This window comes from Thermobia domestica, chromosome 7 (genome assembly GCF_964235325.1).
Source record: "Thermobia domestica chromosome 7, izTheDome1.hap1.1, whole genome shotgun sequence".
Lineage (NCBI taxonomy): Eukaryota > Metazoa > Arthropoda > Insecta > Zygentoma > Lepismatidae > Thermobia > Thermobia domestica.
This window is the reverse complement of record NC_137460.1, coordinates 118,896,742-118,918,278: the sequence shown is the minus strand read 5'-3', so window position 1 is coordinate 118,918,278 and position 21,537 is coordinate 118,896,742. Positions and strand designations below refer to the sequence as shown.

The 21,537-nt window shown below is 35.6% G+C and overlaps 1 long non-coding RNA gene across 2 annotated transcripts in view; it reads left to right on the top strand.

Moving 5' to 3' along the window:
* Nucleotides 1–21,537, top strand: part of LOC145690370 (uncharacterized) — a 124,165-nt gene that overhangs the window by 1,123 nt on the left and 101,505 nt on the right. The window contains exon 1 of one of the 2 annotated variants that reach the window (XR_014132200.1): nucleotides 3,225–3,665. The exons of the other annotated variant lie outside the window; for it this stretch is intronic. This is a non-coding gene — a long non-coding RNA (uncharacterized LOC145690370). Of the gene's footprint in view, nucleotides 1–3,224; nucleotides 3,666–21,537 lie in introns of those variants that run through there. 2 annotated transcript variants of the gene reach the window in all.

Sequence of the window (21,537 nt, the reverse complement as noted above, 5' to 3'; positions counted from 1 at the left end):
CAACTAGAAATATTGGATCTGCAATTCCAGCTAATACTAGCATAGTTGATTACGCGAAACTGCTCGATTCTCCTCTCCCAAGCCCTCTCTGCCAGGCTTTGTGATCTGAGTTCATATTGACAGTTTGTTTAATTAGTTTTTTTGTTGTAAACTCTCCATGTGAATTCGATTAGACGAGGCTAGGTGGAAGGGGGCGTTACATGTTCGAGTCACAAAGCTCACGATAGACTGTCGAAGCCGCAGATTTTGAAGATAATTTGACTAAAATACCGGAACACATTATGAAAATTTGCAGTATAGTGATAATTACGTATTTACTTCTTGCTTAATAATTCATAACTCATGAATAATAGGTCAACACTCATCGAAAGTGAGCAGCAAAAAGTACATTATTCATATCAGTTGAATATCGATGACTGATACATATTAGTTCAATAGCGATGACTGATAATTGAATGCATTTTTAAATATTGCACGAATGGTTTTAAGATATGTTCTGGTGAAAATCTTTGACGTTTATAGTATTCAATATTATTTTTGTGGGGGTAGAACACCCTTGTTTGTTTAATTGCACACATGGTCTCAGGTTCGAATTCCGGTGGAAGAGCACAAAAAATAACTTAATGTACATCCGGTACTGTCTCTGTTAGACAGGAACTTTTGGGAGCCGTAAACCAGTAACAACTGAATTCCTAAGCAGCTGTATACCCATTTAAAAAACATATTTAGTGCTATGTGCACTTGAGTTAATGACAGTGCAATCTTCTTGCCATACGTTTTCAACCTTATACAGTTTCTGGTAATTGACAAATTCTGTATTATTTTTCCATTTTGTATTATTGCGTTAATTAGACAAATGATTTTTGATGTGTTTAATTTCTTTACAAATGTCATTTAAGATAAAGTTTTTTTCTTTACTTGTACCATAAGGAATTACTATAGAGTTTTGATATTACTTTTCCACAATTACAAGTTTTTTCAAAACCTTCTTCATAAGACTACTACCACCGCAAATTCAAGTAATAGTTCCAGTATTACAATCTGCAAGAGCATCCTCGCTAAACTGAACTATTCAAGATACGAATTCATTAAATATGAAAAACAAAAATAAACTAAGCTCAGTTACTAATTTTGGCTTTATTTTCACTTTCCATGAATTTCACGATATATCTTACAGCCCATCGAAGCACAAACCTGACGGCTTTGGTCGGGGAAACGCGAGTTCAATTCACAATTGGACTTCAGGTAGGTGATGGGCCATTTTTATTTAAGCTGTAAGTCCATGTATAAAAAATACTAAGCTTCATAACTATACATCACTTTTAGCAAGAAAAAAATGTTTTTACAAACTTTTTAAATCAACTTCAGAAACAAAAAAATCAGAAGTTAATTGTATTTCACCTTAAAGGTACAATATAGAATATTAAATTTAATGAGTATACTTCAATAAGCACTCAAGAAGAAGAGTAAGAATAATTGTAGGCCTACCACAATAATTGTAGAATTCCCAAGTTAGTTTAGTCTTGATTATGAACGCAATCAGTTGAAAATGTAGTAACTGAAAAATAAAATAAAAATCACGGATTGACAACTAGAAATTGTATTTATTTAATTAAAGATAAAAGAAGAATTCTATAATTTTTAAAATGTATACCTACTTTCTGCAAGAAAGCTTAAAAAATATACCTATATTGTATTTACATCTTGTTATTGATCATTAACAGTTTCCTTTTTGATAACTCTCTACGAAACAAGATTTTAGTCTATATCCTCTCGAAAGGGTAGCTCGAAAATTGTTTCGCCTCGAAAACTGTGTCTGTTTCTATTGGAAGGAGTCTGTTTCATATCGAATTTCGTAACGAAATTTCTGTCTCGTCTCGTCTCGTGCGTATCCCTATCAGGCCAAAAACATTATTTCAGAAGAGGTTAGATAGAACTTTGCGTTACCCGAATTTAGATATAGATGATTAATACCCAGGCACGTAGCCAAGGGGGGTCCAGGGGGTCCGGACCCCCCCCCCCCTTCGAGACCAGAAAATGAAAAAAAAATAAGGAGGGACGAAACAAAATGAAATGAGAAAAAGAAGGATCAGCGTTTAAAAAAAAACTATAGGAAGCTTTTGGTTACTTTTTCTTATGAGGAGATTTGTATTACTTGCAATACGTGGTGGCGAGGTGAGCATAATATCCTGGAAGAGCCAGGAAATTTGAAATTTCTAGAAATGTTACTTAATTGTCAGAATATCTGCTACTAGGCAGGAAGATTTCAAGCTTCCGAAAACATAGTACCGTTGTGTAACAGCGTGAACAATTTTATCATAATTTTTCGCCATCGCATCCTTGCAGTGTCAAACATGATATTTCAACAACAATTTTCTACTGCTCCTTTACCTGTCATTTGGAACAGACACTAGTTGACGGAATTATAAAAACAAAAATGTATATGGAAAGAAAGTTCTGTTAACATTTGATTCAACAGAGAAAGGAACGCAGATATTGTAAAATATTTTACAAGACATTATTAAGTATGTACTTTTTATAATAGTGAATATGTACTTTTAACAATAGCTCAGGTCATAATGAAAGGAAAATTGTTATATTTGAATAAACAGAGGAAGAACGTAAATACATTATAAAATCTTTTTCAATAAGATTTTTTTTATTATTATTATTTTACTCGAAATTTCTTCATAGTTTGTTCTTAAAATACTTACCAACATATCCTCTTTTTATTGTCCTAACTAGTAAAGTGGTTTAGACTGATCGAGCTCCTGGTCCTTCAGAATTTCTTGTCACTTCCTCCCCCCCCCTCTCCGGTACGAAATCCTGGCTAAACGAACCAATATATGTTCCAGTAAAATAGTTTTCAATGGTCAACTCCCTGGTGTGATGACCACAGTCTTCCATGATTCGGACCCCCTTCCTTCACGAAATCCTGGCTACGTGCCTGTTAATACCGACAAAATATTGAAACTTGTACGATATATTGAGATATCAATATATTGTAAAATAGCTTAATATCGAGGTAAAACAATATTCAAATATCGATATATCGATCAAAATTTCGATATCCATATTTTGATGTATAACATATCGTTCGATCAAAATATTACATAGCCCTAAGCTTCGAACGTTGCTACGTTTAAAATTAATGTGAAAATTGTTAACTAATTTTTATAAATATTATTTTTTTTTGGGGGGGGAGATTGGGCTCCATGGACAAACTTCTTGGGCTACGTCCTTGCTCATGATTCACCACATCGAGTATTTTAGTGTGAAATCGAATAGGAAAAGACTGACTGGAGAGTAAGAAGAAAGGGAATTAACACCGCTGACCATTAGACCATCCATTAATTAGATATGAAATACTCGTTAATTGCATATGAATTACTTTAATTATTTTGCAACTTCTGACATTATTTCACTGTATTCTTTCCCTCCAGCAGGTTTCTAGTGGGAGAAATTTTCTACTAAAAATATTTCGTGGGAGGAATTCCCCCAAATTCCCCAGGATTTCATACTCTGGATGTAACTAACAAGAGAACGAGATTCACAGTTTTCATAAAGCTGGCAAAAGTTGTGTTGACAGTCCCGTGAGGTCTATTGGTTCCTTTAATATACAATGTATGATACATTAATCATGAGATATGGGAACTCTGGTACAGGTAAGTAAAATGAGATCCAGGAGTCGCCACACCCATTAACTCATAAAATTGATTGTAAATTGATCATAAAATTGATTTTGCACGTCACTCATATTAACTACCTACTTTTGCAATTGATAGGTGATCAAAAACAGACATGACTCACGCTTTTACACAAGTGAGCACTCTCCTGAACGTTGTTTCTCCACATACGCTTCATGACTGATAAAATAAATTTTTATTCAAAAATTTTCGAAATTGCAAATTTTTGAATAAAAATTTATTTTATCATTTGCGTGCAAATTCTCATTGCTTATCGTTAACTAACTTAAAACACACCTGTTGCAGTAATTTTACGACAACAGTGTTGCCAGGAGGCGCGTTTCTGACAAAAAAAAAAAAAACATTTTACGGACTTGGAATAAATAGCCTTTGTATATGACAATGCTGCAGCAACCTTGTCACATTTTCGCACCAATGAATAAATGTTGAAGCATGCTGTACATATCCACAGGAATTCACCCTAAGGAAATCAGTTTTCTGCAACTGAATGTTGATTTTCTTCTTTTTGCACATTTTTGGTTTTGCACTTACGGTAATTTCTTTCGTTACCACACTAAAACGTTACAAGTTCCAGCATCGGTCATGATCTTAAAAATATCTAAGTAGAACATGCATACATTTATTTCAAGTCTCAGATTTTTATCTTTCTTACGTCAAAAGATATACGCAATCAAACTTTGGGTTGCGCAACTTTAAGGACACACTATATATATATATACTAGTTATTAAAAGAGTTAGTAAAAAAGTTTCTGAAATTTCAAAATGGTGGATTTGAATATGGCGGTCGATGGTGCAATACGTCTCAAACGATTTTCTCCCTCCTCCGTTATCATTTTTTCCTCAATTCTGAACGGTTTGGATTTTATTTGGGTGTTTCCATAATTTTGGACTGTGCCTGGATATTTTTCGAACTGCACAAGAGTTGTCATTTACGAAACGTGTTCCCAAAATCACATCCACTGGCTCTTAAAAGTATCTACATTATAAAATCACCTTCTTTCTTTGTTAATTTGCTCCATAAAATAACTTTAGTCTCCTCACAGCTAAGTTACCCATGTTTTAAGTACGGTAGGATCACACATGCTCCGTACAACTTCTAAGTGCAGTAAGATTTCATTTTAGAACTTTGTGCTGCCGAAATCAAGTGAATATATTAAATTGAGATTTTAAAGGAGTGTGAAATAAAAACTTAAAGTTGTATTAAAATATAATGGCAACGTATATTATTAACGTCTAACACTTTTCTCTTTAAGTAGTTGCGAAATTCATACAATTATATGGCTTATATGAAAAGAAGAAAAAAAGCATAAAGAAGGAAAATAGTTTGTTTATAGATATAAATCCATTTTGCCGTCAGCACAGTTTCTGTCAGGGTTGACATGTTTAAAACAAGTGTTTAAGACATAGGCCTACTTAAAACGAGGACTGTTGATTTTATTCAGTTTATTCTAAACGTTTTAAACAAATTGTTTTAAACGTGTTTTTCTTTCGATGGTGGTTGGACATGATTAATACAACTAAAATATCAGATTGAAGAAGCTAATTTAATTTTCTAAGAAACAACCCATCCTCCGCAGGATTTGTGCATGAAGTAAATTACAAGCAGAGTTATACTCTTATTATAAAAGCAATTACTGAACGAAACTCTGTACATCAATGTGCGTATAACTAAACCAATAGAAATGTACGTAAACTATTTGAACATTTCTTAATTTCCAAAATAACTGAGGTTAAACACACAATACACTATTCTAAGATCCAAATTCACAAATTCAAAACTTGAGTACTTTTCGGTCACTATCATTTCCATAATGATGAATACTTCTCACGTCATAAGCTAGAAGAAATACTCTGACAAATACAATACAACTCATAGAAAAAAGCAGTGACTAGCCTACAAGGAGCAAATGACATCTTTTAACTAAACAGTTTTCAAGATACATCTCTATTTGCAACATGGATAGCTAACGATGATTAGTGTCTACGGCATAACAACACAAATAACTTTTAGACTCCCGCCAGGGATTTTAACAAAATGGTAGACTCTCACGTTCGGGGCTTTGATGACCCCTCTAATTACTACAGAGTCATGATTTATACACCGTTGGAAAGCTTATAAACCACAGATTTCAACAATGTAAAATTCGTGAAATTTCCACCTTATTCGTACAAAAGAACGGACATTAAAAAAACATTTAAAATATGACAATATCGACTTTGCGGGACCCTGGCAACCCTTGCAGTCACCCTACGCTGACAAAATGATAATAATGTGTAGGACACATACTTGTGACAATAATATAAGAAATGGTAGCCATTGCTGTCATTGAGTAATGAATTCGTATAATGTAGGAAATATTTTTTTAAAAAATATGCGCAGAGAAGCATCCATTGAATTAGACATTCTCTCCCCTCCCCCACCATAGTACCATATACAAATCATTTTTGCTGAACACATCATGTATATGGACAAGAATTATGCTTCTAGACCACTTCAGTGAAATATATCTTGTCTTGTGTGGAACCGTTCTGAAACTAAATGTAAATTAGCCAAATTTGACCCCCTCTTTTTCTATAAACAAGTACACATACAGGAGGGGACTACTTCATTGTTTCACATACCAATTTTTATGGATGTAACACAAAGGGGAGAGGAATGGCCCCCAAAAACTGATGAAAAAAATTGGTGAAACATTTAAAAAACGAACCCAATCCTCCCTCTCTCGGCCGTATATATGTTCCCCTACACATATTAAATGCATACTGGCGGAAAGCTTCATCCCTCAGAAACACTTTGGTATCAAATCATCTTCCTAGGTTAATTAGGAGCTGAGCTATTGCTGTTTATTGTAAAAATAAATTTAACTGAATCTCCGAAAATTGACTAACTTTGCCCTTTCCCTGCTCCCCCATATAAGCAAGAAGTACTAATACACGTTACTAGCACGTAGTGGCCTACTTCATTGTTTCATGTACCAATTTTTATGAATCTATCCCCCATGAGGGGCAATGGCCCCCCAAAAACCGTTGAAAAGAACAAAAAAAAAAACGATATTTACATTTCCTACTACCACTACGTGGTATCCCCACATGCACACCACCGGAAAGCTGCATCCTTCAGGAATAAATTTGTACTAAAACCATCTTCCTGCCCTAATTAGGGACTTAGTTATTGAGGTTTAAAGCCCTGACACAGCAGTTGTATCAATGGGCGCTTAAAGATTAGGAATGCATACGACCAGTAGAACGTAACACAAAGAAACTAAACTACATATTCCATGAACGGAAAATCCCGATTTCTTTCTCCGGAATTGAACATTTGGAAGGATCGAGATTAGGGAAGTTCTAGAAATTTGATCTAGCGGTTGAATATAGATGGCAAGCAATACATGTGAGCGTGTAAAAATGTAATATATGTGCTTGTTTAGATTATTGTTTTAAACAAAATAAATATGTTAAACGTGTTTTTTTTTTTTTGGTTTAAAACAAAGCACATAAAACCAAAAAGTACTTGGTTTTAAACATTGAAAACGTTTTAAACAAAAACCATGTTTTAAAAATTAAAAACCGTTCCTTTTGTTTTCTAAGAAAAACTTTTTTTTTAACTCTGGTTTCTGCACTATGTCAGCGTTATGGAATTATCGCAAAAAAAAGTAATCCTTTTTGTGAGATTCCAGTGCACATTTTGTGTCCCCATCTGTCACACATCTGACAGTTCACCATATCTTCTTTTCTATCTTCTTCACAAATGAAACAAAACCATGAATCTTCACTAGCAGGAGATCCAGTGCACTTCAGTCGGGGTCTCTTATACAGTACTGATGTAAGACCTTCAACCTTCTGCACATCTTTTGACAATAGTTTCCTTTTCTCCATTGCAACGACAGGCAAAAGACAAGTTTAATTGATGGAGATTTCAAATTTTCGTGAAGTATAATTTCATTTCACAGAACTGCATTGTGTTGTTTTTGTCATTTGATTCATCACTTTGATTACTAGACTGAGCAGCTATTTCGTTATTATTGCAGCTCTTTGCTGGACGTGCTTCTGATGACCACTCCGTTATAATAGGCTCTTCCAAGATTCTATTTGAGACAGGAAAATCAGTAGTTTTAAGCACGTTTCTATTGACTGAACAAACACCTGTTGATGCTAATCCAGCAATAGCGTTTTTTAGACTAGCAACTCTGATATATGCTTCGGAGAAAAGACTTGGCACGCTCAGTTGAGTAATTTTACCTTCTTTTCTCATATGCCTTCTTACGGACTCATTGTAGTATAGTTGAAGATGTTTAAACACATATATATCCATTATCCAAAGGTTGAGTTCTGTGGGTACTGTGATCTGCAAGTTGCAAAAGAATAACAATATTTTCCTTAGTAAGCTTGATCGCTTCAAGGTTCTTTGAATGTGTTATATAACCGTCGAGTATCAAAAGAACTGTATCACTAACCGAAGATTTCACAATTGTGATAAAATGCTGCAACTACTTTATAAAAATCTCTGGGTTTCTGTATCCAGTACATATTTGGTGTAAAAAGCAGCCATAAGGATAGAGCACAAATCCGAAGCAACGAGAGAAAGGGTAACACAGTTTAATACGAGAGAAAACTTTGCATACACGTATGTACCATGGTAATGTAGCATGAAAACTGCAGCATACCTCTCGTAAATCAACCCAGAGGGAGACAAGGTCTACAGGAGTGGACAGGAATACAGCGCACATGAGCAGAAGAATTAAGAAGGAGTCTTTTACGACGAAATGTTAAGGATAGTTCGTTGGCCTCCACATAAGACTGGTAACAGGACTAGTACGAAAGTCACCAGTCACAAGTAATGCATTGTGTCAAGTTGCTTCAATAGAGAGGGAAGAACAGACTCATAAGCAACATAGCCATTGTCTAACTTGGACGAGATTAGACTACTGTATAACAATGCGATCAGCATTCTACATACGGCGAGACAGAACACGAAGAAGATTCAGAGCATGGAGGCAAGAGTACTTAAGGGAAAAGTACGGTGCCCACGTCAATCGACGCTCAAAGATAAAACCCAGAAAGCAGACCGCATAAACAAACGACGAGCGAGTGCCGTCCATATACAAGTCCGGGTCAATAACGCAAGTTCCCTGGAAGCAAAAATGGTCATATTAAGATTTCTCACTCGAAGTGCGAAATCTCTTGGTCGACTAGGGAACAAGCAGGCCCGTAGCCAGCCCTAAAACTTAGGTGTTGCCCGGCTGAAGTTAGGGGGGGTCCGATCCAACCATATAATAGTTCATCACCATATTATAGTTCTTTTGCAAGCCTACTGTAAAACTTTTATGGGGCCAGCAAAAATTTAGGGGGGCCCGCCCCCCTACCCCCCCTGGATACGGGCCTGGGAACAAGACGATGTAAAACCAGCTGAATGTGGCAAGTAATGCCACGAAGAAGTTGAGAGCGATAATACATTATGAAACCTTCAACATAAAGCAGACAATGGACAGGAGACTGGAGCTGCCAAAGAGCATTGTTGACGGCGATAGAAAACGTGAAATACTGCATTGTGGAACATCATTTTTTTGAACAAAGCGCTCTAAAAGACTACATCCTACATACACTAGAATATGACGCTCATAAAGAAAATTCCGAATGAAGTGAACCATATACCCTAAGATATAATTGTTTCAATATACTGTAACGCCAAGTGGTGTCATACGCTTTCTTTAAGCCAAAAATAAAGTAGCTACACGATGTTCTAGGTTGAGAAAGGCGTAATGAATCTGCCCCTTGATATAAATGAGATTATCAGTAGTGCTTAGGAAAGATTGAAATCCACTTTGATGGTTATTCAGGACTACAACACTGAAAATTCTTGCGACTTGTATTTTCGGGTACAATAACATTATCTATTACTGAGGTAAGTTACAGTTCATTATCCCTTCTTACTTACGAAAAACTGACAAAAGAAAAATTGTTAGCTTCTGAAAAATATTGAGTAGTCTACAGCGCACGATATTTGGTAGTTCAAGTGCTCTTGCAAACTGGACAAGGCGACGCCACTGGTTCCAAGCTACGGCGTTGTTTACAATATATCTTATTACTGGTTTAGGTATAAGCTACTCATTCGGATGCACACATAAATTTATGGCCTACTTTCAGAATTTTAAATAAATAAATTAATTATAGTGTTTTACTGATACTATTTTTGTCGGAAGACTAGCATACTCCAAAATTCATTAACACATTGGCTATTCAAATTATTTTGAATATCTTCAGATAATTTAGTAGCTTTTAGACTTTTAACATATACATTTATGAAGAAGATGCTTTCGTAGGGTAGTATTTTACGCGTATAAAGTTATTACTTCACTTTTGCTTATCAATAATCAGATAATGGCAGATGGACATCCTCTTATTCAACTTGTGTTATACTGCCATCTATCCGTTAGAAGATAATGATATAATTATTTTAATTTTATAGGAAAATAGAGTACATATGCAGTGTATAACCAAATCTTGAGGCACCATTATTTTTTTATTGAACAGTATAGCTTTTTATGAAAGTGTATAAATGTTAATTGAGTTATGAAGCTTTGCACAGGTGTGAAGATATGCGTATTTGAACACATAATTAAACATTTTATATCGGATTTTGGAACATTTTATTTCAAAATTGTATGCAGTAAAAAGCATCTTCGTTTATTTAAAGTTGAATCACTTTTCATTTTTTTTCTAAGTTCATTTACTTTTCTTATAAGGAAGTTTTCTTGCTGTTTGTTAATTCCGTCTACACGTGTAATTTCTTAATCAATAAAAGCGACAGATTGTTTCCCTGTCAGCATTCCTATCATCACATCACCTTTGGTTAATCTATGAGCACGCACTTTTCATCGAGACTGAAGAAATAGCCAAAGACCCAGGATATTAATCCGGAAGGGACATGGAACAAAAACGATTGAGATACTTTTAGAATAGGTAGTCCGGATCGAATGAGAGACGAGTCAACATGTAAGAACGCGAGCTATGATTCCGAATTTACGAGAAGTTTACTTTGCTCTAGCCTAGAGACCACTCTGTCTTAGCTAACGTGATAGCTATCAGTTACAATGTATAATTCGTTAAAGAGCAATTTCGATTTTGATTAAATTTGCTGTTTTCGCAACGTTAGTTTTCCTGCCCGAGTATCGTAGACCGTTAATTCACTACCATCTGGATGCCCAGCTTACCAGAGAGAAGGATAGACAGACATAAATCCACATCGGTGCAATCCCCTAAATCCTGCCCTATGTATATATAGGATGTTCATTTATTATGTAGCCAAAATCCACTGGTGAAATCTTCACGCCTAGATAATAAAAAAAGTACATGTGAACATAGGGCGATAAACGCGTTGTTTCAAAGTTATGAGATGCCGAAATCGAGAATATTGTAACTTTGAGGCTGCCTAGTTGCACAACTATGAGAGATTACAATAAAAAAAAGGTCAAATAAATATTACAGGAACTAGTACACTGTCTATTCAAATAACCATGTTTCAGAGTTGGGACTTGTCGGTGCAACGGATTTTATAGAGAGAGCTGCGGTATATGTTACGCTCTTTCAACTCTATCTCTAAAATCATGAGCACCGGTACATCCCAACTCTGAAAGACAGATATTTAAATAGAGATTGTACTAGTTCCTCTCATAGCTCTCTAGCCGCATTTGACATATCTCATAGTTTTTGAGCTAGGTAGCCTCAAAATTAAAATTTTCTTGATTTCGGCATCACGTAACTTCGAAACAACGCGTTTTTCGCTTATGTTCACATGGACTTTCTTTATTGTTAAGTGTAAGAATGTCTCCAGTGGATTTTGGCTACATAATAAATGAGCACCCTGTACTCATGTGTGTGTGTGTGTGTGTATGTGTTGCATGTTTCCTCTTGCTGAAAATACCTCAGAACTGTATTATTCCTATTATCATGATTGAAGATAAACTACAGCTTATAGGTTTCCGAAAAATCGAAAAAAAAAACTTTGTAGAGCTAATAGTACTGTCCAAATGAAAGACCAAATATGTCAGTCAATAGACTACATCGATCTCAACAATTTAATGTGGTTTAGAGTAAAGTCTTAAATGTAAAGTTAAAGGGAATTTAATTAAAAAACTGTTGTGCTAAAAGTACTGTTTAAATATCAGACTAACTTATATGTATGAGTGGATAAATCACATCACCTTAATAAATTAGCCCCTTGGGTACCAATGACATCCATATGGATATCATGAAAGCGTATCCCTTGTTAAGCGTCATATTAAACCTGGAGATGATGAAATTTTTTTAGCGAAAGCAAGGCAAGATTTAGTTCTATTATTTGTTCTTGGGTGACAACACTTTACTGACAAAAAAGATAAGTCAACAGCAGGCCTAAGGGAACATTCAAGTAAACACACATGTTTTTTTTTTTTTTTTTTACCATAAACGACGCACAACTTCGAGGTATATTTCGAGATCTGAAAAGGAGTATCTTCGTCTTTGATCTTCAGTCAGTGTTGCCAACCTGAATCAGTATAATATTCCTTCACAACGTCAGAAATTTTCCTTTTTCAGTTCAAATGTTCCAGAATGCAAATATTTTCTTTTTATCAGTAATGTGAATGCTCTTCTCATGCGCGCGGAATACCTATATCCTATATAACGGTTTATACAGTCTGTTAACAGTAAATGAAATCGGTATTACAGCACATACATAGTTGAATGACCCCTGGAGAACAAGAAGTTAATATGGTTCAAGTTAAAGTCTGACTTGTAAGTTTCAAGGAAGTCCGAATGAATCGAAAGTTTTGTTACACTAGAAAATATGTTGTTTCATGCAAATATTAACTAATAAGATTTTTTATTTACCTTCTAAAATTATTTAATTATGAAATGAAAAAATGAAATCTTTGAATTTTACGTCCCACGGTTATGCCGATTAGGCTAAAGGAAACGGTGATGATGAGTAATGAATGAAAATGGTGGAATGAAGAAAGTGGGAGGAAACGGGAGAACCCCGAGAAAACCCACGCACACGGTGTTTGTCCACCACAAAGTTCACTTGGCGGGGGCTGGGATCGAACCCGGGACCCCAAGCACCAGAGGTGAACGCTCTACCACTGAGCCACCGTGGCCCCTATTTAATTATGAACTACATTCTACCTGTAGTAAAAAGGACTGTTAAGTAACAGATTGTTTATATGTTTTTGTCTCATCGTAGTGCAGTCTCCTGGTGCCGACCATCAAGCAAAATCAACCTTCACCGTATGTGCCCTTCCCTATGACCCTATCTCATCTCCAGAAGCAGTGGATAATACGACCATATCAACAAACCCTACTAGTAGATATCAGAGACGACGTCGATCTATGAATACTTGAACCACCACTCAGCGTGATCCACGACACACCGTGACCCACCATGACACACTTTTACATTCCAAACCCATCGTCATCAATTCTGACCCATGATCCACGCACTCCTGTTCACTGACAAGAGTTTAAACTTGTAATTAAACATGGCTGTGAAGTTATCACTAAACGGAGTTTTAATTTCTACTGTTAATCACTCAAGTACCGTTCTGTTACATCGCAAGTTGGATCCGACCTTTACGATACAAAATGGCTGACATGGGCCATATAACAATGAATTTCAATTTAATTATCATATATAATTATTTCTTTGTTTCATTTATAGATACTTTTCAGCGGAAAATAGGACGGAATTTTAAAGTCTCAGATCAAATTAAAATAGGCGAATGTAAAGGAAAAAACTTGTACAATTTCCGTATAATTACGCATACCTTACAAACTTGAAATTTCAATGTAAGGAACCTTACAGTACAAATTATGTGTCTACTTTTCTCACCACTGTATGGCTTGATTGTCATGTGCTGTGAACCCTCCATATAATAAGCACAAACTTCAGTAATTATTGTAATAGAAAGCATAAAAACGGGATATTAAATGCGAAGCACTGTAATTTTTGTTTGTCAATTAATTCTATTTCAAATGCGACTAACCCGGACCACTAACCTAATTGTGCATTTAATAGGCAGATGATCTTTCACATTAGCACAGGAAACTGAAGTTTTCGTCAATAAATTCTTAACATTCTCAGCAAACTTTTAAGAGTGATACAAAAATATTTGTTGCAAAACACTAAGGATAATTCAGAATATATAAAAAAAAAATAACTTACCAAAAGATAAAAATACTAACTTCCAACTATCTAATACCAGATAATCTCCAAAAATATTTCTGCATTTCAATCAAATTAATATAAAGTGGATGAAGGGGTTGTATCGCTGTTCGTAAACTAAACTATTTGTAAACAGAAATTATTTTATTTAATGTAAATACAAACAATCTCTTCTACTTACAAGAGACATGATACTGTTTATATATGGCCGGATTTAGGGAGGTTGCACCGGTGCACGGAATCCCCTCCCCTCTTCGTTGGAAATAAACATTATCTAAAATGAAAAGCTAACAGTGAAAATAGCAATACCTTCCGACATTTTCTGCCGTTTTGTTTCCGTTTGGGACTTAAAAGAAAGAGGAGCTTGCAAAAGCAACAGTTTAAGTCAATTTTCTGAAGGTTCAAGGAAAAGGATTCACCAAACAAAGCAATACAATATGTATGAAGTAGGGAAGAAAACAGAAGCCAAGAAGAGAGAAGAACAATTTTTCCTGCATATCACTTGTGACCCTATTTAAAATAGTCCCCCCTTTGCTTTCTACGGTATCAGAGTTGCCAGGTATAAAGAATATTGCCCCATGCCTGAAGAGTTTCAATTAGACTGGTTACTTTGGTAGTAAGGGTGCACCCCCTCCTTCAGAAAATCCTGGATCCGACTCTGTATATAGATTGAAGTGCATTTCTGTGAGATGAAGAACAGAGTATAGACATACCAAAGTATAGTATGATCCTTTTTAAAGACAAACAATTAACACAAAATTAAACGAAACAGCATGAGAGCTAAAGAAAGAAACAAATTCGGGAATTTACACTATTCATCTCAATGATTCCAAAAACTATGAATTGGACACTAATATTGGTCAATTTAAACATTTGATTTTTCACACCCCCATTCCCAATGGCGGTAGCTAAACTTGAAGTTGAACGACTTGTCACTATATTCATCTCAGCGACCCGAAGAACTATGTATTCGACATTAATCTCGGTCAATTTGAATATTTTACTTTTCACCTCTGCCCTTTCCATTCCATCCCAATAGGTGCTAAATTTGAACGTGAACGGCTTCAAAATTGTCAGAATTCATCTCAGCGACTCTAAAAGTTATAGATTCAACACTAACCTCGGTTAATTTCAACATTTCATCCTCTCTCTTCCCTTCATGCCGCTAGGGATACATGTTTACTTGAATGACTATGCGATTGTTACTATGCATCTCAGCGAACCCGAAAATTATGGATTCGATACTAATATCGATCGTTTTCGATTATTCCTACATACCAACCCAGTACTAATTACCCATATTTAGGAAATCCCCCAATAAGAGACAATTAAAACGATAGGACATGTTCTGTTTCTTTTTAGAAAAGAGTTATACTGAATTTCAGCTCCCTAAGTTGAATGGCTCGTGAGATACTCAATTTATCGCAAAAATTCGAAACCCCACTTTCCCCTTAGTATATGTATTATAATGAAAGCGGTATTATAAAGTCACAGTTGGGATTGCTACCTAACTATATACCAAAAGACGTTTCATTTGACTTTGTCATTTAGCCGTGATGATCCCGTACATTTAGGTACATTTAATTTTTTATGTAATAATTTATACAGAGTGTTTCAAAAGTAATGGTGAAAAATGAAACCACAGATTTCTAGCACCAAAACAAGAAAAAAATGTTTATATGACATATAGTCCGGAAGTGGACAGGGGCGGAGCTATACAGCTTCGAATGTGGGAGGGGGACAAGGAACTTGCCAGTAGAATAATGATAGGGAGGGGCTTCAGAAAGACATAGGAACATACAGGCTTGACATGTTAAACGTAAGTTACATAACTGCGCCAGAGATTCTACATATCTCATTTAGGGATTACCGATTGTCTGTACGGGATTCACCGTAGGGTACTGAAGCAGTGCAGTAAAGATGGAAACTATACGGATAAAAGTTGTTATCCATGGTCCGATTGCACGCACATGTACAATTGGTGTCAAAACAAAGATCACTTAGCATGGTTGCGTGATTTCAGGGGCAACGAAAAGTGATATACCAGATAGAAACTTGGAGACAAAGGATAGAATTGAGAGCAAGTGTAACTAGTCGCGTCATGTAATGAAATAATACGAAGAATACACAGCGACGCGGCCGTACTGTATTTGTAAAGTAGTATCTTGCTCAAAGTACGACTAGAAACTACGAGGTCATACCTGCTAACAATAAACGTACCTACAGAAAATGTTCAAAGTGCTATCCTCCTACATCTATGCAACGTACTAATCGTGAGTTTCGAATGCATTTCATCACCCTCGGTGCGTTGCTTAACTGTTCACACGCATCTTCAATTCGGTTTTGTAAATCGGCAAGTTCTTTCCCTAAGTGTGAAGTTCCTTTTCCCCCACATTCGAAGTTGTCTAGTTCCGCCCCTGTCCACTTCCCGACTATATGTCATATAAATTTTTTTCTTGTTTTGGTGCCATAAATCTGTGGTTTCATTTTCACCATTACTTTTGAGATACCCTGTATATTACAGGTGATTCAAACATATACATTTTTTCCAGTAGTCAGCTCCTCTCAAATCGCACAGGCGGTGTCTCAAAATCCAAGTAGTAAGTTCTATTGCTATTATTACAATACAATTACAAATATCAATATCCAAAATGCCTGAACTTCTTTTTTTACTTACCGTTAGATATACTCATCTTAGGTAAATAAATAGAAACAAATGAAAAAAGGATGAAAATGGAGGTATTTGAAGTAAAATGTATACAAATTCACCAGTGTTCAGAAATTGGTATTTACAATGCACTAAGCAGTGGGTGAGTGGGTCAGAGTGGGTTACCTCCTGTTGATTCACGACCCACTGAATCTCTGGTAGATATTTCTGCTTCCGGTAAGATTAGTATTCTAATCAATATACATATTTCATCTTTGCTCGAAATATATTAGATTAAATAATAAGGCAAGTCAGCAAAATTAAACGCATTTTCTGATGCCCTGCACATGTTTGCTGATTCTTATTGATTTCGATGTGCTGAAACAGAAAATGACTTCCATTGCTCTGGATCCCGTCAGGTGTTGAGATAAATTAATACTTCTCTTAAAAATCCGTCAATTGTTTTTGTGTTTAATGTAAACTTCTACCTAGAGACTTATTGCCGCGCCCCTGACTATCGCAAGAGGAATGAGTCATAACTTTTTGTCAATCGTCGGAGAACACATGTTTAGAAAATGTACGAATATTTTTAGATACACCTATCGGTGAGAAATTAGGGTCTGAAAACTGGGAAAAAGTGCTCTTTTCCATAAACAAAAATTCGATTTTTGTGGGCTAGCAACCCTGTGTAGTAAAATTATAATGTATACTTGAAAAATAACTTTTAAATACTGGTAACATAATCTACAAATTTGGCTAGGGTCGGAGAAAACTGAAGGGGGTAAATATTATATATTGTGCCCTTTTCCTCTTAAAATTGTATCCAGTCCATCCTAATTAATTTAGAAGTTCCTTTGGCCCTCCATAATAAGCAAAGAAATAAATTCTACATCAACTTGTTCCTCTAATACCATGATTGCATATAATAATACAATCATTCGTATCAGTTGGAAAATTAGGTACCAAAAATATATGGAAAAATTCCTTTGTAAAAACAAAGAAAAAACAGACACATTTGTTTATTTTTGTTAGCAATTCTGTGCTATACCTGCATGTGAAGAAAATGTCACCCATATCATTCTACACATCAGGCAATATTATATCCAAAATCATTCTAATGTCTATGGTAGATATCGCGAAAAGATTATATTAATAACTGCAAGATATGAAATTGGAATAAAGCTTACCAGTCATTGTTGCTTATGGAAGCGTTTATTTTTGCCTTGTAGACTTCCCCTGATGCATTTCTGTTTATAGAATGTTACTGGAATATCCTTGACGATCATCTAACAATAGTCCTCCATCATGTTAACACTCCATTTGCCTTGATATCTTCTTCCATTATTCTCTAGTCCTGATGAAAACGCTCCACTTGTTCTTCACTGTAAGCTCCCAAGTTTTCGGTGAAGTAGTCACCATGAGAATGCAAGAAATGGAATATTAAGCTCATAGAACAACCAAAAGCTTTGAACGATGCCAACATATTTTGCACAATTTCCCTGTAATTTCGCACTTTCCAATTGTCCAAGAACTTTTCCACTTCTGCTAAAGCAATCCAAACTTGTTTTTCAGTGCCATTCATACTTTCAAGAAAACGTGTTTTGTTATAATATTTCCAAACAAAATGCCCTCCTTCAGTTTTCCATCTGATAAACCTGGAAACTTGGAGCACAGATACTTAAGACATTCACCATCTTTAAGGAGAATTTTGATGAATTATTTTACAAGACCTAACTTGCTGTGGAGTGGTGGTAACAGAACTTTACTAGCAGAAATCAGACACTCCCTGACATTTGCCACTCCATGTTGAAAAATATCTCTTTGTGGTCACTGTTTGTCGGTGCAACGACTTTTTTCTCATGACTGTCCCATAAGCAAAAGAAACATGGATATTTAGTATAACCCGGTTGTTGTCCCAATAACATAGCATTTTAAAGTGACCCCATACCACCCACACGTGTTCTTCATGCTCTATTTTCTCCAGTACTAATTTCAGACTCTCATACGTTTCTTTCATGTGAGTTGAGTGGCCAATTGCAAGAGATGCATATGTATTGCCATTATGCAGGAGGACAGCCTTTAGACTGTTTTTAGATGAATCGAAGAACAACTTCCAATCAGATGCATTGTATTGTATTTGACACTGTATCACCAAACCACAAATGTCATTACAATATACAAGAGTTTACTCTTCAGCGAAATATGAAACAAACACTTTTTCACGACACCGGTACCAAGAAAACGTTGTATCTATGAGCACGTAGCTTTCTTGTTATTTCAATCGAGATCCTAATAACTCAGCAGAATCCTTAGACAGTGTAAGATTTTTTTTTCAAAACTGTGTTTTTTAAGCTTTGGCAACACTGTTAAGTTTTCTTCTTTTACTAAGGGTATGGGACAATGGGGCATGAGTGATACTTCGTTGGAATCTATGTTCCATAAATTTCCAACGAGGTATCATTCATGTTCCTATGACAATTTGGCATCATGTCGCCATTGCTGCCAAGGGGGGAGAAATGGTGATGATGGGGAAATACAAGGTGACCATAGTAATGTCGAGGTTCCAAATTTTTTCTCCCTTGCCACTGGATCTACGTGCCTCATTTTGTATGTGCGTTAATTTTATGTATGGTCTACATGTGAGAGTTTTTTGCGTGTTTACGCCAACGATCAGGCTTGCCAGAGGGCAAAATGTAAAAGAAAACAAGGAAAACAATTTTCTTCTTCTTCTTCTAAGGGTATGGAACAGAGGGGAATGAGTGATACCTCGCTAAAATCTATGATTAATATTTCCAACGAGATATCATTTATGTCTCAGTTACAATTAAGGTCGTCTCGAGGCCTGCCAACGTGAAAGTCTACTAATCTTTTGAAATTCCTGTCTGGCATCTCTACGGTAATAATAATGTTGATTTTTTAAAAGGAAAACATGACATGAGCAGGACCACTTTATTTGTAGATATTTTCGGATTGGAGACCGGCACAAACGAAACTATTTACGGTACAATCCGGTACTAACGTAAAACAAACGATTCAAACAGAAACATCTCAAGATTTATAGAAATTTATCAGTGGTCCTGCTATGTTCACGTGAAATTAGCAGGGCCACTTTATTTTTCGATTTTTCGAAATTGAGACCGGTACAAACAAATATATAAAATTACGTACAAATGGCATTGTAATGGAACTTTTTGCACTCAAATAAAGATGTTTGCATGTCTATAAAGAATTATCTTAACAATCAACTTTATTTTGTTCATTTTAAACACACAATGCTATGAAATAATTACCAGTACTAATTTTACTATAAGAATTATAAACCTAATCAAAAAGAAATATTTATGATTTACAATTAAGTACGGTGTAAATATTAAAGGATATTTAATTCCTGCAAAATGGTAACAAAAATATTGTTACAATAATTGATTGTGAATCTGATCGGTTTACATGTTTTCATTAGTACTCTATGATTCATTTTGTTCAAATGAAAAATATTTCGTAAGTAAATCAAAAATATTAATATAGTAGGGTAACAAAATATAGAAATATGTCACCCTGTAGGATTCTCATTGCCAAAAGTGGCAAGTACTTTATCTCGATAGACATTGGTACGGAGAGCTAGAAAAGTAATGTTGCCAACCTCGGCAATTGGTAGGGTGGCCGCCATATTGGTTCAAAGATGGCGTAAGTATTGACAAATTATGTAATACAAGTTAGTTAGAATATAGTCACGTGGGGTATCAAATGAAAGCTTATGATGCATACATGTAAATGAAAATACTTGCATACATTGTTTAAGCTTTTTTTGTATTTAAGGTCAAGCTTGTTAGGTCACCTTACTGTGTTTTGTTAATACTTTAAACTGAAAACAATTTCAATCGAATACATTACATGAAAGCGGACTGAAAGTTAACTCTACAACTATAGTTGTAAAACAAAAGGAAAGTTTCATTTCTGGATTCTCATAGTGTCATCTATAGTCAGTACGATTCTTCATCACTCACTTCAGTTTCTGAGTCTGATAAGTTGTTTTGAGATGCATACTCATTACAGCACACTTGATTTAACAGCCACATGTTGGATAGCATGAATGTCTTGCATATTTACACGAACAAGATTATGATTTACATTATTTTTTGCACTTACAGCATGTGATACGCAAATACTCTGGAACTGGTGGATACGTTGTCATCATTTGTACTTACGATGTCCCTTTCGTTTGCCAACTGCAATCTGTACGTGTTGGAAGCTTTTGATGTTGCTGAAGTGCTCTCTTCTAAACGATCGTTTGATAGTTTGCACGATTGACATGCTGGCATAAAGCTTCCTCTGTTGGGTGCAGTTGTTGAATAATCTTTCCCTGATGAAATAGCTTCAATGTAAGATCATTTGCTTCGGATACAATTTGTTTGGAGTGGAAAAAGAGGACAACGAAATATTCAATTCTTTGAACACATCAGAAGCCACTTCGTTTTCCAGTCCCACAGATGTCAGTAATTCACAGTTGTCTTTATATACTTTCCAAGCTGACTTCTTCCCATGCCTACTTATTTGACTGGTTGTATCACACCCTGTAGTGCTGTGAAATGAAAGCAAAGAGGATAGTATACCACATGAAAGACGCAATCTTATGGATTGATTAATCTAGTTGGGTTGCTTCTCTTCATCCATACGCGAGGGCCTAAATTATGTCACAAGAAGGACGACTACATCTGTATCGATGCTAGAAGAGAACAGCGATGTAAATTCTTCATCTAAAGATCGTTTTCCATGCAACAACAACCTTGTGTCTGCTTCTTCCTGATCTGAATGTAGGTCCGGGATGTCTCCGGCTGCAGAGTACACTGCTTTACCAGATGAAAGAGCTCCAGTTAGTACTTTGTTGTCAGGTAATATTTTTGAATGTTTAAGAAGTTCCTCACTGAGAAAACGAACAAGGTTCTCTTTGTTCTGCTATAGCGCTATAAAATGCCTCCATGATGCTG